Here is a 22717-nt window from a genome sequence, read left to right as displayed (position 1 = left end):
AACTCTTGACCTCCGTCTTGGGGGCAGGAGGTTCACCAAGACAGGCGGGCCAGATGTTCGGGGGTAGATCTAGCGTTTTTTGATCTAGGAGCAGAATCTCTGTTTTTGACCCATTTAATTTCAGGGCTGAGTCGTTCATCCATTGCTGTATATTGGAGAGACAGTCATGAAGGTTGGAGGGCTCTTGCTTGGGGTGAGATAGAGTTACCACCAGCTGTGTATCGTCAGCATAACTGATGATAGTGACTCCGAATGGGGAGACCCTCTCCTCCAGTGACGAGCCCTGTGGCACACCACACCGGAGGGGGATGGCAGGGGAGCGGCTGTCACCTTCCCAGACTTGGAAGGAGCGCTGGCAGAGAAAGGATGAAAGCCATTTCAGAGCCTTGTCTTTCACTCCGATGTTTTCCAGGCGTTGGGTTAAGACCTGGTGGCTGACAGTATCGAAGGCCGCACTCAGGTCCAGGAGGACCACTGCCACTGATCCTCCTGTATCGAGAATGTCTCTGGCCTTCTCCACTGCTGCAAGGAGAGCGGTGTCAGTGCCTTGACCTGGTCGGAAGCCCGTCTGGGAGTTCTTGAGGAGATGGTTGGTTTCCAGGAACTGTGACAGTTTTTTTATTTACAAGTTTCTCAGTGACCTTACCAATCCAAGGAAGGAGAGAGATGGGTCTATAGTTTGATAGATCCTCAGGGTCTAATGAAGGTTTCTTAAGAAGTTGTTTAACGACCGCTTCCTTCCAGCTAGGGGGGACTTCACCTTGGGTTAATGAGGTGTTGATCAGAGCGGTCAGCGGGGGCACTATGGTATGGGTGATTTTTTTGAGGAATCGTATGGGCACTGGGTCACTGGTAGCGCCACTCTTTATTGAATCAAATGTTGCTGCTACCTCCTCCATGGTAACCGGGCCGAAGGAAACCAAGTGAGGGGCGGCGGGCTTCAAGGGAGAATTCCTCTGCAGGGGATGATGGTCCTCATATCCTTCAATGGAGTCGGTTTTAGCAGCGGGAAGAGAGGCGAGGATCTTTTTAATTTTTTCATCGAAGAAGGTGGCTAGTTTGACACATTTTCCTTCCGCTGCTTTGGGGTCCATAGGTTTTTGTGGGGGGTCGGGGACATGGAGGAGCTCTTTAAGGATAAGAAAGGTTTCCTTGGCTGAGCAGGAGGAATTCTTTATTTTTTCCTCATAAAAGGCACTTTTGGCGTTGCGGAGTGCTAGTTTGTATGCTCTCATGGATGACTGAAATACGTCTTTTTCCTTCACAGACTTGTCTTTCCTCCAAATGCGTTCTGACCTTTTGCATTCCTTCCTTAAAGCGTTCAGTGCGGGGGTGTACCATGGAGCTGGATTGATCCTCTTAGTATGTTTAAGAGTACAAGTGAGTGGGATAAGACTGTCTAGGGAGTGGGTGAGCCAATCATTAAATTCTCTATCTGCCATTTTGGGATCCGATGAGGGAGGCGGGATGGATTCTCCTAACTTAGCTTCCCATTCCTCCGGTACCAGCTTGTGCCACCGTCTACCAAGTGTCCTGGTTTTGTGTGCTTGAGTCGGAGCGATTTTAAGATGCCAGTACATGGGGACCAGTAAGTGGTCTGTCCATGGGAAAGGAGTGGGTTCCTGGGTTGTAAAATTCCTAATATTCGTAAAAATCGGATCCAGAAGCTGGCCTTTTTCATGGGTAGCTTTTGAGTTCATGAGATGCAGGTCGACTGACGCAAGGTCTGTTAATAGATTAGCTGCGGAGTTATCCGTAGGGTCAAGGAAATGGAGATTAAGATCCCCTAGGAGAAGAAAATTAGAAGCAGTAGTTGCTTTTAGTGTGGCGTGATCCATCAAGGTACTGGAGAATTCCCCAAGTGGGCCTGGCGGTCGGTAGACTAATAGTCCGGACAGAGAGATTGCAGGCGAGATCTGAAAAATAAAGTTGCAACTTTCGCAGTCTTTGACATTGCCATTGTCGATCCTGCAGGTGATATGGTCTTTATAAAGGATGGCTAGCCCACCGCCTCTACCGACTGGTCTGTTTAAAAGGCATATTTGATAGCCTGGGGGGACGGCATTGACCATGTCAAAGTCGCTGTTCGGCGTCATCCATGTTTCTGTGAGAAACAATATGTCCAGCATAGAATTTTGGACGAGGATATTTATCTCATGAGCGTGTCTAACAAGAGATCTGCAATTGAGAAGGCCAAGTCGTAGAGCTTGAGCACGTTCCTTCTCCTCCGTCGGATTGCAGCAGGCACAGCCCGTGAAAGGGGTGGCTTCCTTGAGAATGTACTTACACTTGGGATGTTTATTCGAGTTCAATGCTCGAAGCATGTCTTGGGTGTAAGTAATGCTCCTTTGAGAATCGAGCATAGTGTCTGGGCCTAAGGCCGTCTGGGCCCGGACGGGCACAGACGGGCTTGCCTTAGGCGCGCCCGCAGCGCCAGTCCGCTGCGCGTCCGGTGGTTACACATTATTTAAAGGGTGAGAAAGGGCGTGTGGGCGTGGCCTAAGGGTAGGCGTGGCCTCGTCCCTCGCCGTCAATGGCGACTGGAATTGTTTGTTAGGGGCGTTCCGCTACAGCGATAGCTCCGCTGTTGAGGGCGGTTCGAGGACAGGATCTGGTGGTGTCGGAAGGGTGAGTGCAAAGTTAAAATCTAGCAAACAAGTTATTCGTGACACAGGAAATAACAATTTTTAAAAAGCAGTTCAGCTCCCGGCTTCCGCCACATGCGGATCCATTTCTTAGGGCATCCCCTGGCCACAGAAACGTACTTTTCCTGAAACATGCACCAGTCCATGTCTTTCTTCCAGGCACTTACCGCTGGAGTCTGTGTCGCTCCCCATTTCTGGGCTATGTTACGTTTTGCTATCATCAGCCCCAGTGTAACCCAGGCCATCTGAGTGTTGTGCAGGTCAGTGGGTTCCCATACATTCAATAGACATCTCTTAGCTTCCAGCGGGAGAGCCTGATATAGCACCTCTCCCATAACGTTGTGTATTCTCTTCCAGTACCTCTGGACCAAGGGGCACTCCCATAGTATGTGAAGGAAGGTGCCTACGTGTCCACAGCCCCTTCTACACCCTCCATCTGTCGCTCTGCCCATTCGTACCATCCCGGGACCGGTAATATAGACCCGGTGCAAAACTTTAAATTGCACCAGTCTCAATCTCGCTGCCATGGCCACCTCCCGCAGTGAAGACACAGCTGCCACCCAATCTTCCTCGTCTAGGATTATACCATCCCCTTCCCACTTCTCTCGCAGCTTCATGAGGGGGTCTACAGAATTGTTAACTAATTTTTTACATGTGAGCGAGATGGCCTTAGTTGGAAGATATCCATCCAGGAGTCTGCCTTCGAAGGAGGTAGCTTCGGGGGGTGTCTCCCCCTTTGGGAGAAGGTCTCATTTTCTTGCAAGCAAGTGGCTTAAATCACAATTGCATTTAAACCTGAAACCAGCATTATTCCATAGGCTAGATCTGATTTTTAAAAGATAAAACTATAAACTGTATACAGCTTTAAAACATTTACACACCCCAATCCCTCTTCGCTCTGAGTGGACCCATATTAATCAGGAATATTGTGAGAAAATATTTAATAACCTATTTGATTGATTCTCAGTAGACTGACCTATGCATATTCACTGTATATACACAAAATTAAACGTATTCGGGTTTGCATCCAATCCAGAAGTCATACATAGTTTACATTTACAAACAGATTAGGCTTTAATTTATGAGCATTTATGTTTGTAAAGTAGGGGCCTGGGATCATCTTTATTATCATCTTGAATAATTGTAATATCTCATTCCACTGTTGAGCAATAGGCTGCCTCCTCAATCTCAGCCTTCACTCTCTATAGTGTAAGGCCCTCCACATCTCCCAAACTAATCACAACTTTCGTCCGTCTTGTGGCCGGACGAAATCAGGGGTCTTTGAAAGTAGGTTAATAGCTCTCTTACCTATTATGAATGTCAAATCAATGAATCTGAAAGCCACTTTCCCCCATTTAGGTCTCCGGAATAACACCAGAATACAAGCATCTGCTTGTAGAATGGCAGTCCTATAGCCAGGGTCTGAAGCCAGGGTGCATCTCAAGCTAATGTGGCCTTTCTAAAGAGGGGTTCGGAATTATCCTGTTCATTTTCTGCTGGGTGAGGTAACATTTTAGATTGTAAAAATTAATTGGGAACTGTGGGAGATCTTGGCAATATTGCCATAGAGTGTCACTGAACGCACACTCTATCTCGGTTTCCCATGTACCCCTAAGTGGGAAGAGAGGTATGTCTGAATGTTACAGTATTGCTTTATAGAACCAGGAGACCAGAGGTCTGACATTTGACTTTGTGTGTAGTATTTGTAATAAGGCATGCTCCAGGATGGTATCCCATTGCCTTTTTTTGGGAAAACTATTTTTATTGCGTCAAGTGCCATTTACAATGCAGAACTCTGTAACCCAGAGGCTGTCTGCTACAGTGTAAAGTACAAAAGGTTGCAATGACATTTAATATAAACATTTTTCAAGAAGAAATATTATGTACCCAACAAAACTACGCCCCCATGCACTGTCTCTACACTACATTTCAAGCATCACCTCCACTCCCACCGCATCAATGACAATTCCCGCTTAACCATTGGTCCCCTGCACCACAATTCTGCCCACCTGTCCCAGAATCGCAGCATCTCCAGCAGGGATAGGCTCCAAGTAAAGGCCTCTGTAATCCGCCCATCGCTTCCAGATCTTGGAATGCTTTTGCGGGCACCCCTTTGCTTTAAAGATAGGAGTCTCCAGACCCATGTTAAAATCGAGACCGTTCTTCCATGCTGACAAGGAAGGCGGGCCTCTGCCCTCCACTTACGTGCAATGTTTTGTTTGGCTAATGTAAATCCCAAAAACATCAGGTGGCGCTTATACATGTTACGCCACTAGGCCTTCCCTCCACAACCTGGCTCTAGTATAGTATACCCAGTGTAGGTAGTTAAATTGGATTAGCCGGAGCCGCATTGCGATTGCAGCCTCCCGAGTGGAGGCCAGTGTCTCCGTCCAGTCATCTCCTCCCAATGGGCCGAGGTCCTCCTCCCACGTCTGCCTTAGTTTATCGAGTGTGGTGGGGCAGTTCGTCACCAGAGACTGATAGATTTTGGAGATTTTATGGTCTTGTAGGTCTGCCATAAACAATTTGGCTTCAATGGGGCTAAGGGAGGGACTCCAAGCCCGTAACACTGGGGAGGATGGCATGCCTGAACTGAAGGTATTTATAAAATGGAGTCTTTAGCATCTTATATTCTTGCTGGAGGTTTTGAAAATAATTTAGAGCCGTGCCTCGCATCACATCCCCCAGGGTAGAGATCCCTATATTGTCCCAATCTCGGAAGCCTGCTAGACCAGCTAATTGTGGCAAGTGTGGCTCAATGATGAGAGCGGCAGACCCTGATGCAGAGGTCTAGCCCGGGACCAGGGTTCAATTCCCCGCCTCGGCGGGTCTTGGGCTCAAAAATTCCACGGACCTGATAATTCTCGCCTCGGTGCCTATTCCAATCATGGAGTCCCACTCTGCAACTCTGGGCAATAGCTTGCTTAATCTCCACAACGGCCCCCACAACGCTAAGGATGCCTGGCCTCCGCCTTGGGGGTGCCCAGGAGTGGACGCCTCACAGGGAAAGCCAGGATGGGTTCCACAGCGGTATTCGTACAAGCGCCTTGAGACCCTTGCGGGTGAGTAGTGCGCTATACAAGTATCAAATTTACATTTACATTTACAACCAAAGTGGAGTCTCCTTTGTCAACCTGCCCCACCACCCCATCTTCTGCAGAGCCTGCTTCCACACTTGGAACACCACCCTAGTGGCAGACGGCAGGGCATTGGCAATTAAGGCGGAGTATAAAATAGTGTGTAAAGTAGTAGTCCCCATGCATCTCTGGTACACCGCATATGCAGGTTCAGACCTGTCCCCATACCACCAGTCATTTAATATCAATAAGTGCGAGGCCATGTAGTAGGATTGGACATCCGAGGTGGCCAATCCACCACAGTATGTTGACTGGAAACATGTCCGCAACGCCACTCTGGGTGCCCTTCCTGCCCACAACAACTGCCCCAGAGCCGAGTTAACTTGTCGAAACCACGACGGGGGGAAGGGACAATTCTGTAATTGGTAGAGCAGCCGCGGCAGCGATACCATCTTGAAGATGTCCGATCGACCGGGGATGGAAAGGGACATATGAGACCAGGCTCTCAGCACTTTGTGCACACGCGCCCACAACGACATAATGTTATGTTCCCAGGACACACTTGGTGAGTCTGATAGGAAAACTCCCAGGTACTTTACTCCTATTGAAGTTACCTGCACCAGCGAGGCCCAAGTACCCTTTCCATTTGTTTTCCGAGAATCCACAAAGTGGATTTACAGGGGTTCATGAACAAACCCAACGACTCCCCAAAAATGTGCATGATACAAAGCAGCCTTGGTCCTGTTCTGTTAACATCTGTAAAAAAAAAAAATAGGACATCATCGGCGTATAATGCAATGCGATCCTACAGTCCCTGGGCTCATTCAAAACCTGGCACTTGCGCATCCATCCGGACCCATGCCACCAAAGGCTCCATAGCGAAGGCGAACAGGAATGGCGACAATGGGCAACCCTGCCGGGTACCCTTTCCAATAGGAAAAGTGAAGGAGGCAGACCCCGCGAAGCGAACGGAGGACGTGAGGTCCGTATATAGCAACTTTAAATAGGACAGAAAGCGTGGACCCAGGCGATCTAGAAGAACAAATAAGTACGTCCAGCTAAGGGAATCGAATGCCCTATCTATGTCTGCAGGAGTGCAGCTGGCACATCTAGCCCCCGAATAGTGGCAAAGGCGATGTGCGCACGACGAATGTTATGCAGCGTCGCTCTCTGAGGCATAAAGCCGGCCTGATCTGGGTGGACCAACAAGGAAATATGGGAGTGGAGGCGGTTGGCCAAATCCTTAGCCAAGATCTTAGCCTCTATGTTCAGTAATGAAATAGGGCGATGTGAAGCATGTTGGTCCTGGGGTCGGCCCGATTTGTGAAACACAACCACCTCTGCATTTCTCCAGTCCCGCAGGAGGCATCTGCGTTCCTGTGCTTCTTCCACCACCCGAAGGAGATGGGATCCCAATTTCGTGGCATATCTCTTAAAAAACTCACATGGGTACCCATTAGGGCTCGGGGCATTTATCCCATTGCCTTTTAACTGCATTGTTTCTTCTCCCATAAATTTGGAATTGGCCGTAGGACAGTCCTCTTATCTCTTCTGATATGGACAAGTCACCTATTTTGTGAAGCCTGCCATTTGGCATTGTGCCCAGTCCTTTGCAAGAAGTATTCCAGCTTATGTATGGAGCTTCTTAAGAGGATTCACAGGCGCATATGACTTAACTGTACTGGTTTTGTTCATGCACCACTTCAAACAACCCAGCAAGGTGCGTGCCAGGATAGAAAGGCCTTTGGCAGTTAAGGCACTATAAAATAAGCTGAAAGTGGCAATCTCGTTACCGCACAGGAGTATAACCATATTCATCAGAGTGACTTTCTACTAACCAGTAAGTCACTCATTGGAGCTGGGCTTCCAGATAAAAAGCTTTAAAAAGCAGGGCTTGGCCCTCCCTTATCCGTTAGCAGTTTTATTTCTGCTAATGCCTCTCGTCTTCTGTTAGAGCCCAATAATCAGACCACTCAGCAGGACTCAAGTTCACAAAAATATTGTTTGAGGAGCAAGGAAGGAAGATTCATAAGATTGCAAAGAAGACATGGTTGCCTAATTAATTTGGATATAGGGAATCTTATGGCTCATCGCAGACAAAGGGAGTGCGCATGAGAATGCAGCCTGAGATCTGTGTGCGAATCGCAGATCCTAAATTGTTTGCCAATAAATCACCCTTCAGTGGATATATTATGACACCCAATTATCAGGAGATAACTCCTACCTATTGTTTCTCCTGCCCCCTAGAATAACTCTTCAATGTGGTAGTGTAAGGGATGTTGGGAATATGTAGAATTTGCTCTAATTAAAGTCCAGGCTTGATACTTCTTTGAAGGAGCTGAGACTATTGGAAATAGTAGAGAGATCCTCTTGAATATTCCTAAATAAAGTACCATATTATCTACATATAATGAGATTGCATGATTAGCATCTTCTATTTGATTTGCCCATTCCTCTCCAAAAACTGCTAGAGATTCAATGGCTAGGGAGAAGAGGAGGAGCGAGAGGGGCACCCAGCCAGGTTCCTCTCCCCACTTGATACAATGCAGATGTGGACTGTCCAGATTTAACCCTGGCCATTAGCCTGTCATGGAGGAACTTGATTTGCCCATAACACATTTTCCCGTTCTTTGGACATAGAGCGCATGTTACACATCAAAATCTGTCTTCAAGGCCACACAGGCCATAGACCAGGAGCCTTTCCAATAGTACAACAGAGGCCTCTAATATTCAGAGATGTGTTAAGAGGGATGAAGCCATTTTGGTCCTCAGATATTAAAGTGGGTAAAAAGGGTAGTAGTCTGAGTGCTAAAATTTTACTGAGGATCCTGTATTCAGTATTTAAAATCCGTAATAGGTGATATGAAGCTAAACTAAGGGGGTTACCTGGTTTAAGGGGACCAATTTTGCTTTGTTTTATTGAACTAAGTAGATACCCATATTCAAATGCAGTTCCACGAATTTGGGGGCCAAAAGAGCAGCATATACAAGTCTTGATTTCCTAAGGTGGTTGTCTCCCCTTATGCACAGACTTCTGTACCACATCATTCTCCTCTTAAGGTGGTTCGCATGCTATGCATAACTTTGAGTGACTTGCCCTTTTACTGTTACGGGTTCAAGTTGTGTGCTACTTTGCGTCCAGTCCCCCAGAATGAAGCCTTCAACACAGCTCTATGTTCAGTAGAGCTTACTCAGAATACTTACTAGTGCTACAATGTGACCAATCTATAACCCAAGGCTGGACTAGAGAAGTGGATTCATGGCACATCCTGGTGAAAGATCAACAACCTCACACACATCTGAGATCTGATTTATTTTGGGCTTTATTGCGTTGACAGCTTTCTAACAATGTAGAGTACTGGATTACATAGATTAGGCTTGGTTAGTACTTTAAATTTATCAAACAAGTTAAGAAAGCTTATTAGTGTTAGTAAGCAGAGGTCATGGTAAAGTTCATCTAACCTGTAGATTCGGAAAGAAGGTTAGGATGGCTGGGATATTAATCAGAACTAGGAACATGACTGACAATATCAATGGGCGTGGCCGGAAACGGACGTCATAGCCCAGCCAGGACTTTCTTCAGATGCTGCATTCATCCAAATCGACTATCTACTGGAGTTAGGGTACAGATAGTACATGAGGTTGGCACTCAAACAGGTTTACTTTATTAACCGTGTTTTCTGCTGAAGCCAACTGCTTGATCGCAGAGAGGTTCTGGCTTTATTGTTTAGAAACTAGATTTCCGATGATTCAATATGCCTTAAAGAGGGGATTTCCTGTGCCATCTGGAGCATTGTGCGCCATTCAGAGCTATTCGGATTGTGTGATAATAATTACACATACAAAGTTTTCAATTAATTTGCTTTCAATACAAATGCTATAAAATGGATGCCACCTGCCTGTATTGTGACCTCAGTTCCCTCTAAGATGAGCTCTTGGGTGCTCTAGCACACTCATGTGTAATGATACGCACAGAGAGGACGGCACTGCACATAAAGGGCACCCCTAGCACACAGGGTGAAGTGAGGGGGCACCATCAAAGGCCTTAAGGGAGGTGTCCTGCTTATGTGTTCAGGAAGGCAGCACTCCATGACGAGTTGGCGCCTGTGAAGAGTAAGGCGGTGCTGGAGTAAGGCTGTGCTAGAGCACTGCTTATCGTATGACACCTTTGGAGGTGCAGCTCCTGCCGCTAATGTGAACACATGCAGTCAAACTACTTCTAATTTACTGTAAATATGAGTCCTGCCTGTTAAACAAGTATGTATTTTTAATCAGCGAATTGAAATATTACATTAAATAAGTTCACTTAGTACCCTTCCCTGCTCTGCATTACAAATCCTTGGTGTTCATATTTCAGAGGAATGTACCAATTAGTGTATTAAAAGAGGATTTGTTGCCTATTTACCATTACTTTGAACTGAAACATGTTTTTTATCCTCTAATATTGAAAATTGTAAGGTGCACTTTGACTAAATCTAATAGAGCACATGTAAAGCCAGTTTTTCTTAAGAGAGTGCCACAAACAGTTTCTACTCAAGGCTTAGGTACTTCACCAGGAGTGCGTTTAGTGATGATGTTGTATGACATTTCATACTGCTTTGTGTTTAGTTAGCGATGTTGGCTTACATTATATATGGGAAGTTAGTCTTTATTGCACACAGCAGGAATTCTACAAACCCCAAGCAGCCTCAAGAGGAGCGCTTCAAGAAGGACGTCCATAACTTGTGTGAGCAGAAGAATACAGTTAGAAGAATTTTATGTGGTAAAACCGGCCTCAGATACCATTAACAAATATTATTCACCATTGCCGGAGAAGAAATTCTAAAGGTATCAGTTCAAGGTAGACAATAAACTCATTTAAGCTGTACTTGGCAAAGTGCAGGTAGTTGTGGACATCTTCCAACATATACATGTTTTATACTTTTGTTACTTCTCAGAAGACAGCAGTCGTATGGGATTATGTGATTTGCTGCTTTAAATTTTTTTTGGTTAAATACTTAACGCTCATACAATTGGCTCAAACAACCTTCACCAGCTTTTTTAGCGGGTTGGAGCTTGACTGACATTTATACAGAAGGACTGCAAGCCTACACCAGTCATCCCAAGCAATCTGTTAGCTCAAATAGTTTTAGTATTCACTAACAAATTTCAGACAAGATTGCGCTACATATTTCCTGATATTCCTGCATGTGTCCATCAGAAGAGAGCAGTCTAGATTGGGGTGCAAGAGTGTTTTGATAGCACAACAAATAGTTCATATCAGTCGCTTGATTTATTCAGTTATGTTTAAATTAGGGTGCAACAGAATTCATATGAAAACGTATACATTTTGCATCACAGATCAAGTCTGCTTTTTTAATGTGAAGGTTTAATTAAAATGGCACAGACATCTCCGTAAATGGGACATCTTCAGTTTTACAGGGAAAGAAGGGTTCGTTATGTGTAGACAAATCAGCGCTGAAGGCCGCAGACTATCTGTTTTATTCTTGTTAATGTACGGGGTAGAAAGAAGAAACAAGAAATGAGGGACACTTATGGTGTTCGGAAGAGAACCCTCACTCACCCTAGTGTGACATGCTTCATCATAGGGTCCCCTCCGCACACTGGGGCCGCAAGGTACCCAGTGTGGGCTACAACTCTCCCTTGGGAGAGGAGCAGGGGTGTTCTACAGCACCTTAAGTACTACTTCCTATGTGGGCGGAGTGAGGGGCCGAGTGCAAAAAGTAGTGATTAAAACTATCTCATGGTGGGTGAAAAAGATTTATTCTGGTGCCCCCAGTGGATAGAGATAACAAGCACTGGCATAGTCAACAGGTCTCCCCTTTGGGACCTTATAAGTGTTTAGCCATGCAACAGTTGCTGTTGTTGCAACAAGGATATTTTGCTGCATAACTAAATACTTATAAGGTCCCAAAAGTGAGACCTATTGGCTATGCCAATGCTTGTTTGTGTAAGCAGGAAGACTGAAAATCCAGGCATGTCACTACGCATGCGTGTAATCTATATGTTCGCGCCTTCAAGGCGGTTGTGCATGAAGAGACGAGTCGCTTCAAGGGATGAGTTTTCAAACTCTTTAAATACGCAAAGTATGTTGTGTGTACACAACATAGAGGAAAAGAATAGTAGGCATTTCCACCTGCACGTCCGCGCCATAAATGACCAATAAATAAGTTAAACCTACAAATAAATAATATAAACGTCCTATCTAATTCCCCACACAAAGCGAAGTTTCTTTCCTGTTATTTTGCATAAAAATGACGGAGCCAGCATTAGCGACTGAGAGGGGCAGGTTGAACCCTTCCTCATCCGCTCCACTCACACATGTTGCTGCAGCCGCACAATTTTGATCAGAAATCCATGAGGGGCTCCTCACAATACAGCGCAGAGCATATTAGTCTCCGGGTAAACTTTGGCGGGTTTTAAATAGTACAGGTCTGTTGCCAAGCACGTTTCTAAGCAACAGATCTTTCCGCGTGGATTTTTCTCTCTCAATACTATTTGCAAAATAGGAGAGAGAGAGAACAGGAAATTTAGTAGCAGCAGATCGGTGGGTGTAAGGCTAGAGACTAAAGAGGCAGAAGACACTAAGAGGAAAACGGAAAAGCAGCAGTACAAAAAGGAAACAATACACACAAAAAATAAAACTAGGTGGAGCTATTTTTAGCCATTGCCTCAATTATCCATCTTACAAGGCTGACCTTCAATTTCATGCAGAAAAGGTGAAGGCAAAACGTGCAATAATTATAAAGTGCATATGCCCTCTCTCCATAAGGCCACCGGAATTATGTGATTCTGCGGCAGCAGCGTTTTCCGCACCACTCCAGATTTCCCACATTTTTCAGCAGTGATGAATTATCTGCAGACTCCAACAAAAACAAACAGCCGCAAAAGTGAACGTGACCGCCATCTGTTTCCAATTAAAGCAACCGCGAGACAGGCAAATGTAAACAAGCGCGGGCGCGATAATTGAAAACAGATGGCGCATCTGCTCGCTCCCGCAAGGTGGATGCTGTACATGCACGAGTACTCATTGGGAACAGTGCAGTACATGCACGAGTATTCCAAAAAGTACAGATCAATTCCAAGAGGCACTTGCTAGGCTCGACCTAAAAAGGAGAAGAGAAATAGGGATGTGAATGTGGATGTTACCCTAGCTTGTGGTCAACATGTTTCAGCCATATAAGACTGGAAGATTCAAGGCATTCCTCGGGACCAGATGTATATATATATATATATACTGGGCAATACAGTCAGCTCAAAAGCTGTTCTTGTGGTACCATCATCTTAAACGGTCCAAATGGCACTGTAAATAACCCAAAAGTAAAGTTAAGAAAAAAATCAATAGCATATACAATTCCTCATATTCAAATCCATCACCAAAACTGCAAACCGTGTGTCGAGTGTATCTGTGCTACCAGTGAGCATGAGAGAGAGAGAGAGAGAGAGAGAGAGAGAGAGAGAGAGAGAGAGAGAGAGAGAGAGAGAGAGAGAGAGAGAGAGAGAGAGAAAAGAAAGAAAGAAAAAGAAAAAAAAGAAAAATATATGAATATATATATCCACAGATTCCTGGTCCAGTTGAAGGCATCTGCCGAAACGCGTCGACCGTCCTTTCATGTTTTCCACTGATGGTGTTTAAAGAATAAAAGTACCTTAAAGGAAACAACTGTGGACTCCCTCTGTGCCGTGGATACTCTGGTGGGGACCGTGCCGAGTTTGTTTGAACATATATATATGTGTTCACTGAAAAAACCATAGGTTTCAGACATGTTATAGTTAGAAATTAGCATTTAAAAAACCTTAGAAATTCACTGAAAAAACCATAGGTTTTAGGGGTGTTTTAGTTAGCTGGACATTTCACTTGTACAAAACCATTGAAATTCTTCCGTTATAGTAAGTTCAACTAAGTATAATTCGCGCGCCCGCAATCCACTGCTGATGACGTCACATATTACATCTACTAGATGATGTCATCAGTGATGTCATTTGAGATGTCATCAGTGATGTCACTGACCATGTCATGAATGATGTAATATGTGACATCATCAGCAGTTTTGTACAAGTGAAATGTCCAGCTAACTATAACACCCCTAAAACCTTTGGTTTTTTCAGTGAATTTCTAAGGTTTTTAAAATGCTAATTCCTAACTATAACATGTCTGAAACCTATGGTTTTTTCAGTGAATTTCAAAGGTTTTTTAAATGCTAATTCTTAAGTATAACATGTCTGAAACTTATGGTTTTTTCAGTGAATTTCAAAGGTTTTTTAAATGTATTTCTGGTTCTGATTTTTTTATATTCTTTAACTACATTCTTTTAATCTACTTATTTTTATATTTTTTTTAAATTACACTCCACATTTTAAAAAAAAAATGTTTACTAAAATAAATATATATATTTTTATTATTTTATATTCTTTTAAATATACTTATATTATTATTTTTTTTCCTTGGAGTCGCGCACCCAACGTGTTAGAATTGTGCACCAAACGCGCTGGAGTCGCGCACCCTACAGGTTAGTAGTCGTGCATCCAACACGTGCACACCAGGGGACTACGCTGGATGCGCGACTACTAATTTTAACGTAAAAAAAAAAATAGCCCCTATCACTAATTTTTATTATCCCCGGGGACCCCATCCCCCAGGGCTTATAAAAAACATTGGGGACCGTGGGGGAACCCCCCACGGTCCCAGCCGGCTCCCCGCGTCCTTCGCGAGCCAGCATTGCTTTTCCACATGGGGAACTGCTGACATGCAGCTCCCCGTGTGGAAAAGCAGGTTTCCCTGCTCTCTCTTTCAAAATCCAAAGCTATGGGAGGGCGGGTGACTCCCACCCTCTCATAGCAAACAACAGTGTCCTGGGGGTGGGCACCCAGGGCACTGCAGGAGACGGCCATGGGGGGTGGCGGTCCCCAGGGCCCTCGAGGGCTCCAGGAGGGGGGCCATGCAGCTCCCCTCGCTCAATACATAAAGCCCCGGGGCGTGGTGGTCCCTGGGGCTGGGGGGGGCCGTTGAGCCCCCCCCACAAATTATAGTGGGAGGGGCTTTCGAGCCCCTCCCAATTTATATTGTAGCCCGGGGGGGGGGCGGTCCCCGGGGCTGGGGAGTCCCTCTGGCCCTCCTTTAAATTAAGAAATGTTGCCCCCGGGATTTGCCCCCCCCCCCCCGGGGGCTAATTATAAACAAAGCTGTTTTTAATGGCAGGATCGGCACACACTGCGCACACTTAGCGATTTAAAAAAAAAATTGGGGGGCCCTGGGAGTCCTTCTGGGACCCCCTAAGCAGGTCTAGAGGGTCAGGGCATTTCTCCCCTGCCCCCTTTATATTTTTACACACTTATTCCACAGACTTCTTCAGCCTCGCTTCTACCGAGGCACAAAATGGCTGCCAACAGTTCCTGGTTTCGAATGATGACAACCACTTGACAGCCAATTAGCATTCAGCGCGTGATCGGGAAGGTGCGCGCAGGGTGCGCATAGGGTGTGCGGATCCTCCGAGGCCAAAGATATATATGTACTTTTAACTGTAATTTTCTCAGGAACTACTCAACAGATTGACACCATTTAAGCAAAAGGCACGAGTCTGAACTGAGGACTACCTCTTTGCCAAATTTGGTGTAATTACGTTCAGCAGTTAGGGCTGTAGTTGCGGCTAAAGGTCCTATGGGAAATTGCATGGGGAAAACACGTTTTGGGACCCCCCTTTTTTCTCGGCCCCTGCTTGACGAATCATCCCGAGACTTTCAGGATAGGAGCGGACCGAAGTTGGCCAAAAGTTTTGAACATTTCGCGAAGATTCGTCAATCGGTGCCAAAGTTATTGGGAATAGAATGTTGCGGATTTCATATGTAAATAGGTCCTAACTATACCTACTGGCGACTGCCAGCAGGTAGTTTTATATATATAAGGAAGATTTTTGGCACGTGGATACTGCCTAAAAGAGTTAATACAGGCCAAAAACAAGGCAAATAGGCACACTAGAGAAGAGTGCTTAAACACTACTGCTACATCTAAAAAAAAAAGAACCTAAGAAACAATGATGAGGATCAACAAAATAGCCAAGGAGGAGTTAGACTTATAACTACATATAATGTAGAAGAAAAGAAAATAAGGGGTATTATAGTAAAACATTGGCCTCTATTAAAAACAGATATAACTTTAGCCCCTCTTCTTCCTACCAATCCTCTCATTACTTTTAGAAGAGCACCCTCAATGAGAGATGTATTAGTTAGGTCCAACCCTGAAGTAATTAATTCTACTAACTGGCTAGCTAGTAAATCTGGTTTTCATAAATGTATTTCATGTAGGGCGTGTAAGTTTGGTATCAACACTACAGAATATACAAGTGTATTCGAGAAGAATCCTATTAAAATTCAAAGTCTATTTACTTGCCGCACGGACTATGCAGTATACGTTTTGGAATGTACTTGTAAAATGAAATATGTGGGTAGCACTAAGCTACAAGTATACAATCGTATCCTACAACATTTAAGAGCAATAGTCAACTCTGACGATACTTATCCAGTAGCACGTCATTTTAAATTAGCCCACAATAAGAACTTGAATGATTTATGCTATTATGTAATTGACTCTGTAAAAAAGAATATAAGAGGCGGCAATAGAGAGAAACAGCTTAGACAGTTGGAATCTAAATATATTCTTCTCTTAGATACTAGAATTCCAAAGGGATTAAATACAGGAGAAGACTTGCATAATTTTTTATGAAAGTAATTTTTAGGAAAGTATTTTTATAAGGTATTTTAGTACATTATAGGAATTTTATTCTGTTTATGTATACTATGTAGGGATAACTAGATTCAGGCTCATAGGAACATCAATACCCATTAATGTCATGAATTTTAGATCTAGGGGATCTGAGCTGTACATAAGGATTATTTGAAAATAGTATGTAATTATGAGAGTTTTTAGTGGATGTAATGTCATCATTTTATCCATTGAATAGACCATATACATCAAAATTAGGAACGGTTAATCAAGAGCATCATGAGATTATGTGTGATCTTTTCATTTTATCACGTTTTAAGCACCATTTTTTTATTATTGTGATTTAGGATGTAATATGAAAGTATCATCAATATGTATGTGATAAATATTACTAGTTGCATTATGTCCACATATGAGACAACAATTTGAGCACTTGCACTTTAAAAGGATAAGTTACGACGTGGTTTTGCACTTGTATTTATAGAGCGCAATTCATATAATAGGGAACACATCTTCTCACTATGGCATTAAAGGTACCCGTTATGTAGGCTTCTTATATTCGCAAGCTTACTTATCAGTGATATTATTTTATTATGAATTTTATCAAACCATTCTTGATTATGTATTTAACTAGGAAATTATGTGGTTTTAAAGTTATTTATATATTTATGGATTTTAACAAATATTTCCGTAATTGAAGTATTTTGTTTAGCTCTATTTGCATTTGAAACGCGATTGTAACTGACAACATCCAATCACGCACTGTATAAAAATCATGTGTTTCACCGGGGAGTCATGTGATCAAGGCTGTGTGTTAACAGCCGAAACGCGTCATGCTGACCGTGGAGAAATAAATTAAAGCACGTTAAACTTTATGGCAACTTGTGGTCTGTAACTGTTCAGCAAGCGATACAGGACTGTTGGAGAAAAATATATACATATATATATATTTCACCTCCGTTTGCTTCGGTATGCCCACCACCTCCAAACCAGAGGGCGCATCGACGGACGGACCTCCCAAGCACGGTCCGATAATATTTGGCAAACTTCCTCACAAAACAGGAGAGTCGACTCCGTGTCGTATGCGCAAAATGTCCTTTATTTCAGTCAGCTAAAACGTTAGACGCATTTCGCTTGTCCTGCCAGCTTGTTCACTAACAATCTCCATAAAGTTTTGCCGCCATTATAAGCGTTTCGTGTGAACGTAATACGTGTTAAACTACTAAATAATAAAAAGTGACAACAGACTTGTAGTCCAAACTCAATCACGGACTCCCCGGCGGCTAATACCAAAATTGCAAAATTCATTTCACATTAATACCATCAGTCTGCCCTCCTCTGCACAGTCATTACAATTCAAAAATAAAATTGTTAACAAAATTAAAGTATAATACAAGTTTGCACTCTGAAGAGGGAAGACCGTCACATAAGTTTGGGTGGAAATGGGTCATAAATGCATGTTATGCCCCAGTGGGCTAACTCGATCCCAATCGCAAAACACAGTACCCTTTATTGATTACGATAATAGTCCTGAAACACCCAAATCTCACAGAATTCAGCCCAAGTGGGCTATTAGCAAAATTCTAAGCCCCCAAACATGTCCATCACACATGCTCTCTGTTGGAATAAACAAGTCTGTAAAATGTGCACGTGTATAAATCATACATCAAAACTTTAAAGAAATACAATTAAAACATTCTAAAAATCTTAGAATTTTAGGCATAGGGAGTGAAACCACAATCATTTTATAGATGTGTGTGAAAGTCTTCTTCCATGTTAAGGCCTTCGGGGATCTTAGTATTGAGCCTAATGATGTAATTAGACTCTAACCTTCTCAGTTTCTTAACTCGATCTCCCCCTCTCTCGTTCACTGGGACTGCATCGATTACATAGTACTCAAATCCTTTAATGCTTCTGTTATGGAACTGATCAAAATGTCTAGCCACGGGGTAGGTTTTATCCCCATTTTTAATGGCTCTCAGGTGCTGCAGGATTCGCTTATGTACCGGGAGTATTGTACTGCCCACGTATCGCAGGTTACATGGACAGCGAAGGACATAAACAGCAAAGTCTGATTTACAGGAGAAAAACCCCTTAATTTTGTTCACCTCCAGCGAAAGGCCTCCCTTCATTGTGTATAGAGGTTATTGGCGGTTCAGTGCGCGGGGATTTATCCCTATTGAGTTATTATTTGATTGATAATGTCGGCTATAGAAATACAGGAAAGGGAGGAGGCAGCACGGTCGATTTTTGATGACAAAGTGCTCTCCGTTCACAAAGGTGCTGTATCGGATGACATTGCCCAAGTTACAGATGCAGTGGCCAGATTGAGAAGACTGGAGAAATTGAAGCGGTCAGAACTTTCCAAATGGTGGGAATCCAAGTCGCTTAAACGTTATCTGGAAGTGAAAAGGATTCCCAGAGGTCTTAGGATTTTGGTGGCACCTACGTACGAAGACCCCAATCCTAATATGTTAAGAGAATGGGCAGAGAATAATCAAGATGCCTCGAGCAGAATGCTGCAAATTCTTGTAAAGTATGCTGACATAGACCGTGCCAAAATACTTGAAGAAATTGAGCAAATCCTGCAAATGCTTGACAAAGAGCAAGACCAGGAGATGATCACCAAGTTTAAGACAGAAATGAAAGAGCGTCTGTCGAAATTGGAAGTGACGATTAAGGAAAGGAAGGCGAAGAAATTCCGGCGTGATAAAATCGATTATGAACGAGGGCAAATTTATACGTTTGCCAAAAAGTTCGATAATATGCGGAAACAGAGACTCAATGTGGCCATTGGAAGATCATATGAGCAGCAATCTGAATTGAGCAGTGTGCCAAGCTCTGAACTGGATACAGATTTAGAGGAGGGGCCTAGCACTGGAGCAGTGGTACCATCAGTTATCGATGAATTTGATTTTTTAAGAGAGGAAAGACGATTCAACCTGCGACCCCGCCCCCAAACAAACGCCAGGCCACCAAGAGGAAGAGGCAGTGGCGGCGTAAAGGGGCAAAGCAATGCAAACAACAACGGCAAGAGGATGATGAAATCAAGCAAATAGAACAAAGCAATACCGCCACAGTCATTAACCTCACGAACATTGGGTTATCGGATAAAGAACAAAATATTTTGAAATTGGGTTTATCTTTTTGCCCAAAAGCCGATATTGATTATGTACAAACCAGAGTTGACATTTTCAAATTTACAAGATCTCTGAAATAATTTTTTTTTTTTGCAGTTGCTCCTAAGTGTCCGGCTGGACGGAGTAGTAATTTAGTGGCCAATGAATCCAGCAATTTAGCTGTGGACGATATGAATTTAATGCTAATTATGTCAGATTTGAACAATGACCTAGACCGTGATGCTCAGGCATGTCAAGAAGTGCCGAATACTTTACAACAAGCATTGGGTCTAGCTTGTGATGAGAATCTATGTATAGAACAAAGTGTACCAACTAATTTTAAGTTAAAGTCCAAATTCATGCCACTAACGAGCAGGGATTCTGTAGATGTGTTTAATGACTTGGTGGTTAATGATGTGAAGAATCTGTGCCGTTCATTAAAAGTGAAGAAGCAAGCATATACTCAGCGTGACAAAGAATACTATGCTTTGGCCAAAAAATTAGCCAATAGTGATGCATGTATTGTACGTGATGCTGACAAAGGGGGAAATGTGGTGTTGTGGGGTAAGGATCAATACCTCAAGGAGGCCTACAACAAGCAACTTAATAACAAATCAAACTATGTAAGAGTCACAAAGGAAGTAATGATTGCAAGCCACGATAAATTTAACAACTTGTTAGTGGATTGGCATAGACGTGGGCTTCTTAGCACTGATGAATTGCAGTTTTACAAAATTAACAATCCAGTGACGCCTGTTTTCTATTTAATACCTAAGGTTCATAAAAGCGTTGAGAGCCCCCCAGGTCGGCCGATTATTTCGGCCATTTCTAGTGCGCTGGAGAATACTTCAAAATAAGTTGATTTTTTTCTTAATCCCCTGGTTGAAAAACTCCGTCCTTTATACAAGACACGGGTGATTTTCTGAGAAAGATTTACGACATACCTTGGGAACCAGACTTGTTATTGATGACTATTGATGCAACAACGCTTTATACAAGTATCAGACATGTGGATGGTCTTAATGCTATTAAACACTTTCTGGGTGTAAGGCCTTTACAGTTGTGGCATCATACCCAGATGCTTGTGGCCATGATTGCTACTTGCCTGGGTAGCAATTGTTTCCTTTTCAATGGAGAATTGTTCCACCAAGTGTGTGGGACTGCGATGGGCACCTGCTTCGCCCCCAGCTATGCTAATTTGCATATGGGCTGGTGGGAGGAGCAGGTGGTCCAAACGCAGTTTCCCAAGGAGTGGCAGGATAATGTATTGTTCTGGTGCCGCTTTACTGACGACCTTTTTGTTGTATGGAAGGGCTCCCAGGAAAGTGCACGTGACTTTGTCAATGGATTACAGGTCAACGATCTTAATTTAAAATTAACTTATGAGATCAGTACAAGTAGCGTCAATTTCTTGGACGTGACTGTATACATTGAGGGCGATAAATTAAAAACAAAACGTTATCGTAAGGCCACAGATGGTAATACCCTTCTCCATGCAACGAGCTTTCATCCTAACAATCTAGTGAGTAGTATTCCTTATGGTGAATGTCTAAGAGCTATGAGAAATTGCAGCAGTAATGAAGATCTAGATGCAGAACTAGAATGCTTGAAAGGTCGCTTTGCAGCTAGAGGGTACCCCTGGGTTTGGGTGGATACAGCTATTTGGAAAGCCCGCAAAAAATCAAGGGAGGAAATACTCTTTAGCCGTGAAAGTAAATCAGTAGGACAGGACAGCGATTGTGACAGTAAATGCCGATTGATTACTGGTTTTAACATGCAAGAAGGAAGCTTACGAAAAATCCTGCAAAAACATTTGCATATTATTGCAAACGATCCTATTCTCAAAAAATCTGTAGGTCGGAGACCATTAATAACGTTTAGAAAGGCCAAGTAGCTGAAACAATCCTTGGTCAGCAACTTGCTTCCAGTAGCACAAAGGAAAACAGCTCAAAATTGGCTGAGTAAAAAAGAGTGATTTATTAAGTGTGCGAAATGTAAAGCATGCGCTCATGGCAAAAATACCTCTACTTTTGTGGGAGGCCTTTTGCTGGAGGTGAACTAAATTAAGGGGTTTTTCTCCTGTAAATCAGACTTTGCTGTTTATGTCCTTCGCTGTCCATGTAACCTGCGATACGTGGGTAGTACAATACTCCCGGTACATAAGCGAATCCTGCAGCACCTGAGAGCCATTAAAAATGGGGATAAAATTTCTTCAAGTATTTTGGCACGGTCTATGTCAGCATACTTTACAAGAATTTGCAGCATTCTGCTCGAGGCATCTTGATTATTCTCTGCCCATTCTCTTAACATATTAGGATTGGGGTCTTCGTACGTAGGTGCCACCAAAATCCTAAGACCTCTGGGAATCCTTTTCACTTCCAGATAACGTTTAAGCGACTTGGATTCCCACCATTTGGAAAGTTCTGACCGCTTCAATTTCTCCAGTCTTCTCAATCTGGCCACTGCATCTGTAACTTGGGCAATGTCATCCGATACAGCACCTTTGTGAACGGAGAGCACTTTGTCATCAAAAATCGACCGTGCTGCCTCCTCCCTTTCCTGTATTTCTATAGCCGACATTATCAATCAAATAATAACTCAATAGGGATAAATCCCCGCGCACTGAACCGCCAATAACCTCTATACACAATGAAGGGAGGCCTTTCGCTGGAGGTGAACAAAATTAAGGGGTTTTTCTCCTGTAAATCAGACTTTGCTGTTTATGTCCTTCGCTGTCCATGTAACCTGCGATACGTGGGCAGTACAATACTCCCGGTACATAAGCGAATCCTGCAGCACCTGAGAGCCATTAAAAATGGGGATAAAACCTACCCCGTGGCTAGACATTTTGATCAGTTCCATAACAGAAGCATTAAAGGATTTGAGTACTATGTAATCGATGCAGTCCCAGTGAACGAGAGAGGGGGAGATCGAGTTAAGAAACTGAGAAGGTTAGAGTCTAATTACATTATTAGGCTCAATACTAAGATCCCCGAAGGCCTTAACATGGAAGAAGAATTTCACACACATCTATAAAATGATTGTGGTTTCACTCCCTATGCCTAAAATTCTAAGATTTTTAGAATGTTTTGATTGTATTTCTTTAAAGTTTTGATGTATGATTTATACACGTGCACATTTTACAGACTTGTTTAT

General features: G+C 43.5%; 1 protein-coding gene across 1 annotated transcript in view; it reads right to left on the bottom strand.

Moving 5' to 3' along the window:
- LOC146830310 (uncharacterized) overlaps positions 1-22717 on the bottom strand; it is a 55131-nt gene that overhangs the window by 4154 nt on the left and 28260 nt on the right. The window lies entirely within an intron of this gene.

The sequence above is a fragment of the Triturus cristatus genome, chromosome 5_1 (assembly GCF_964204655.1).
Source record: "Triturus cristatus chromosome 5_1, aTriCri1.1, whole genome shotgun sequence".
Taxonomy (NCBI): domain Eukaryota; kingdom Metazoa; phylum Chordata; class Amphibia; order Caudata; family Salamandridae; genus Triturus; species Triturus cristatus.
The sequence above is the reverse complement of the archived record's forward strand: the minus strand, read 5'-3'. Positions and strand labels throughout refer to the sequence as shown.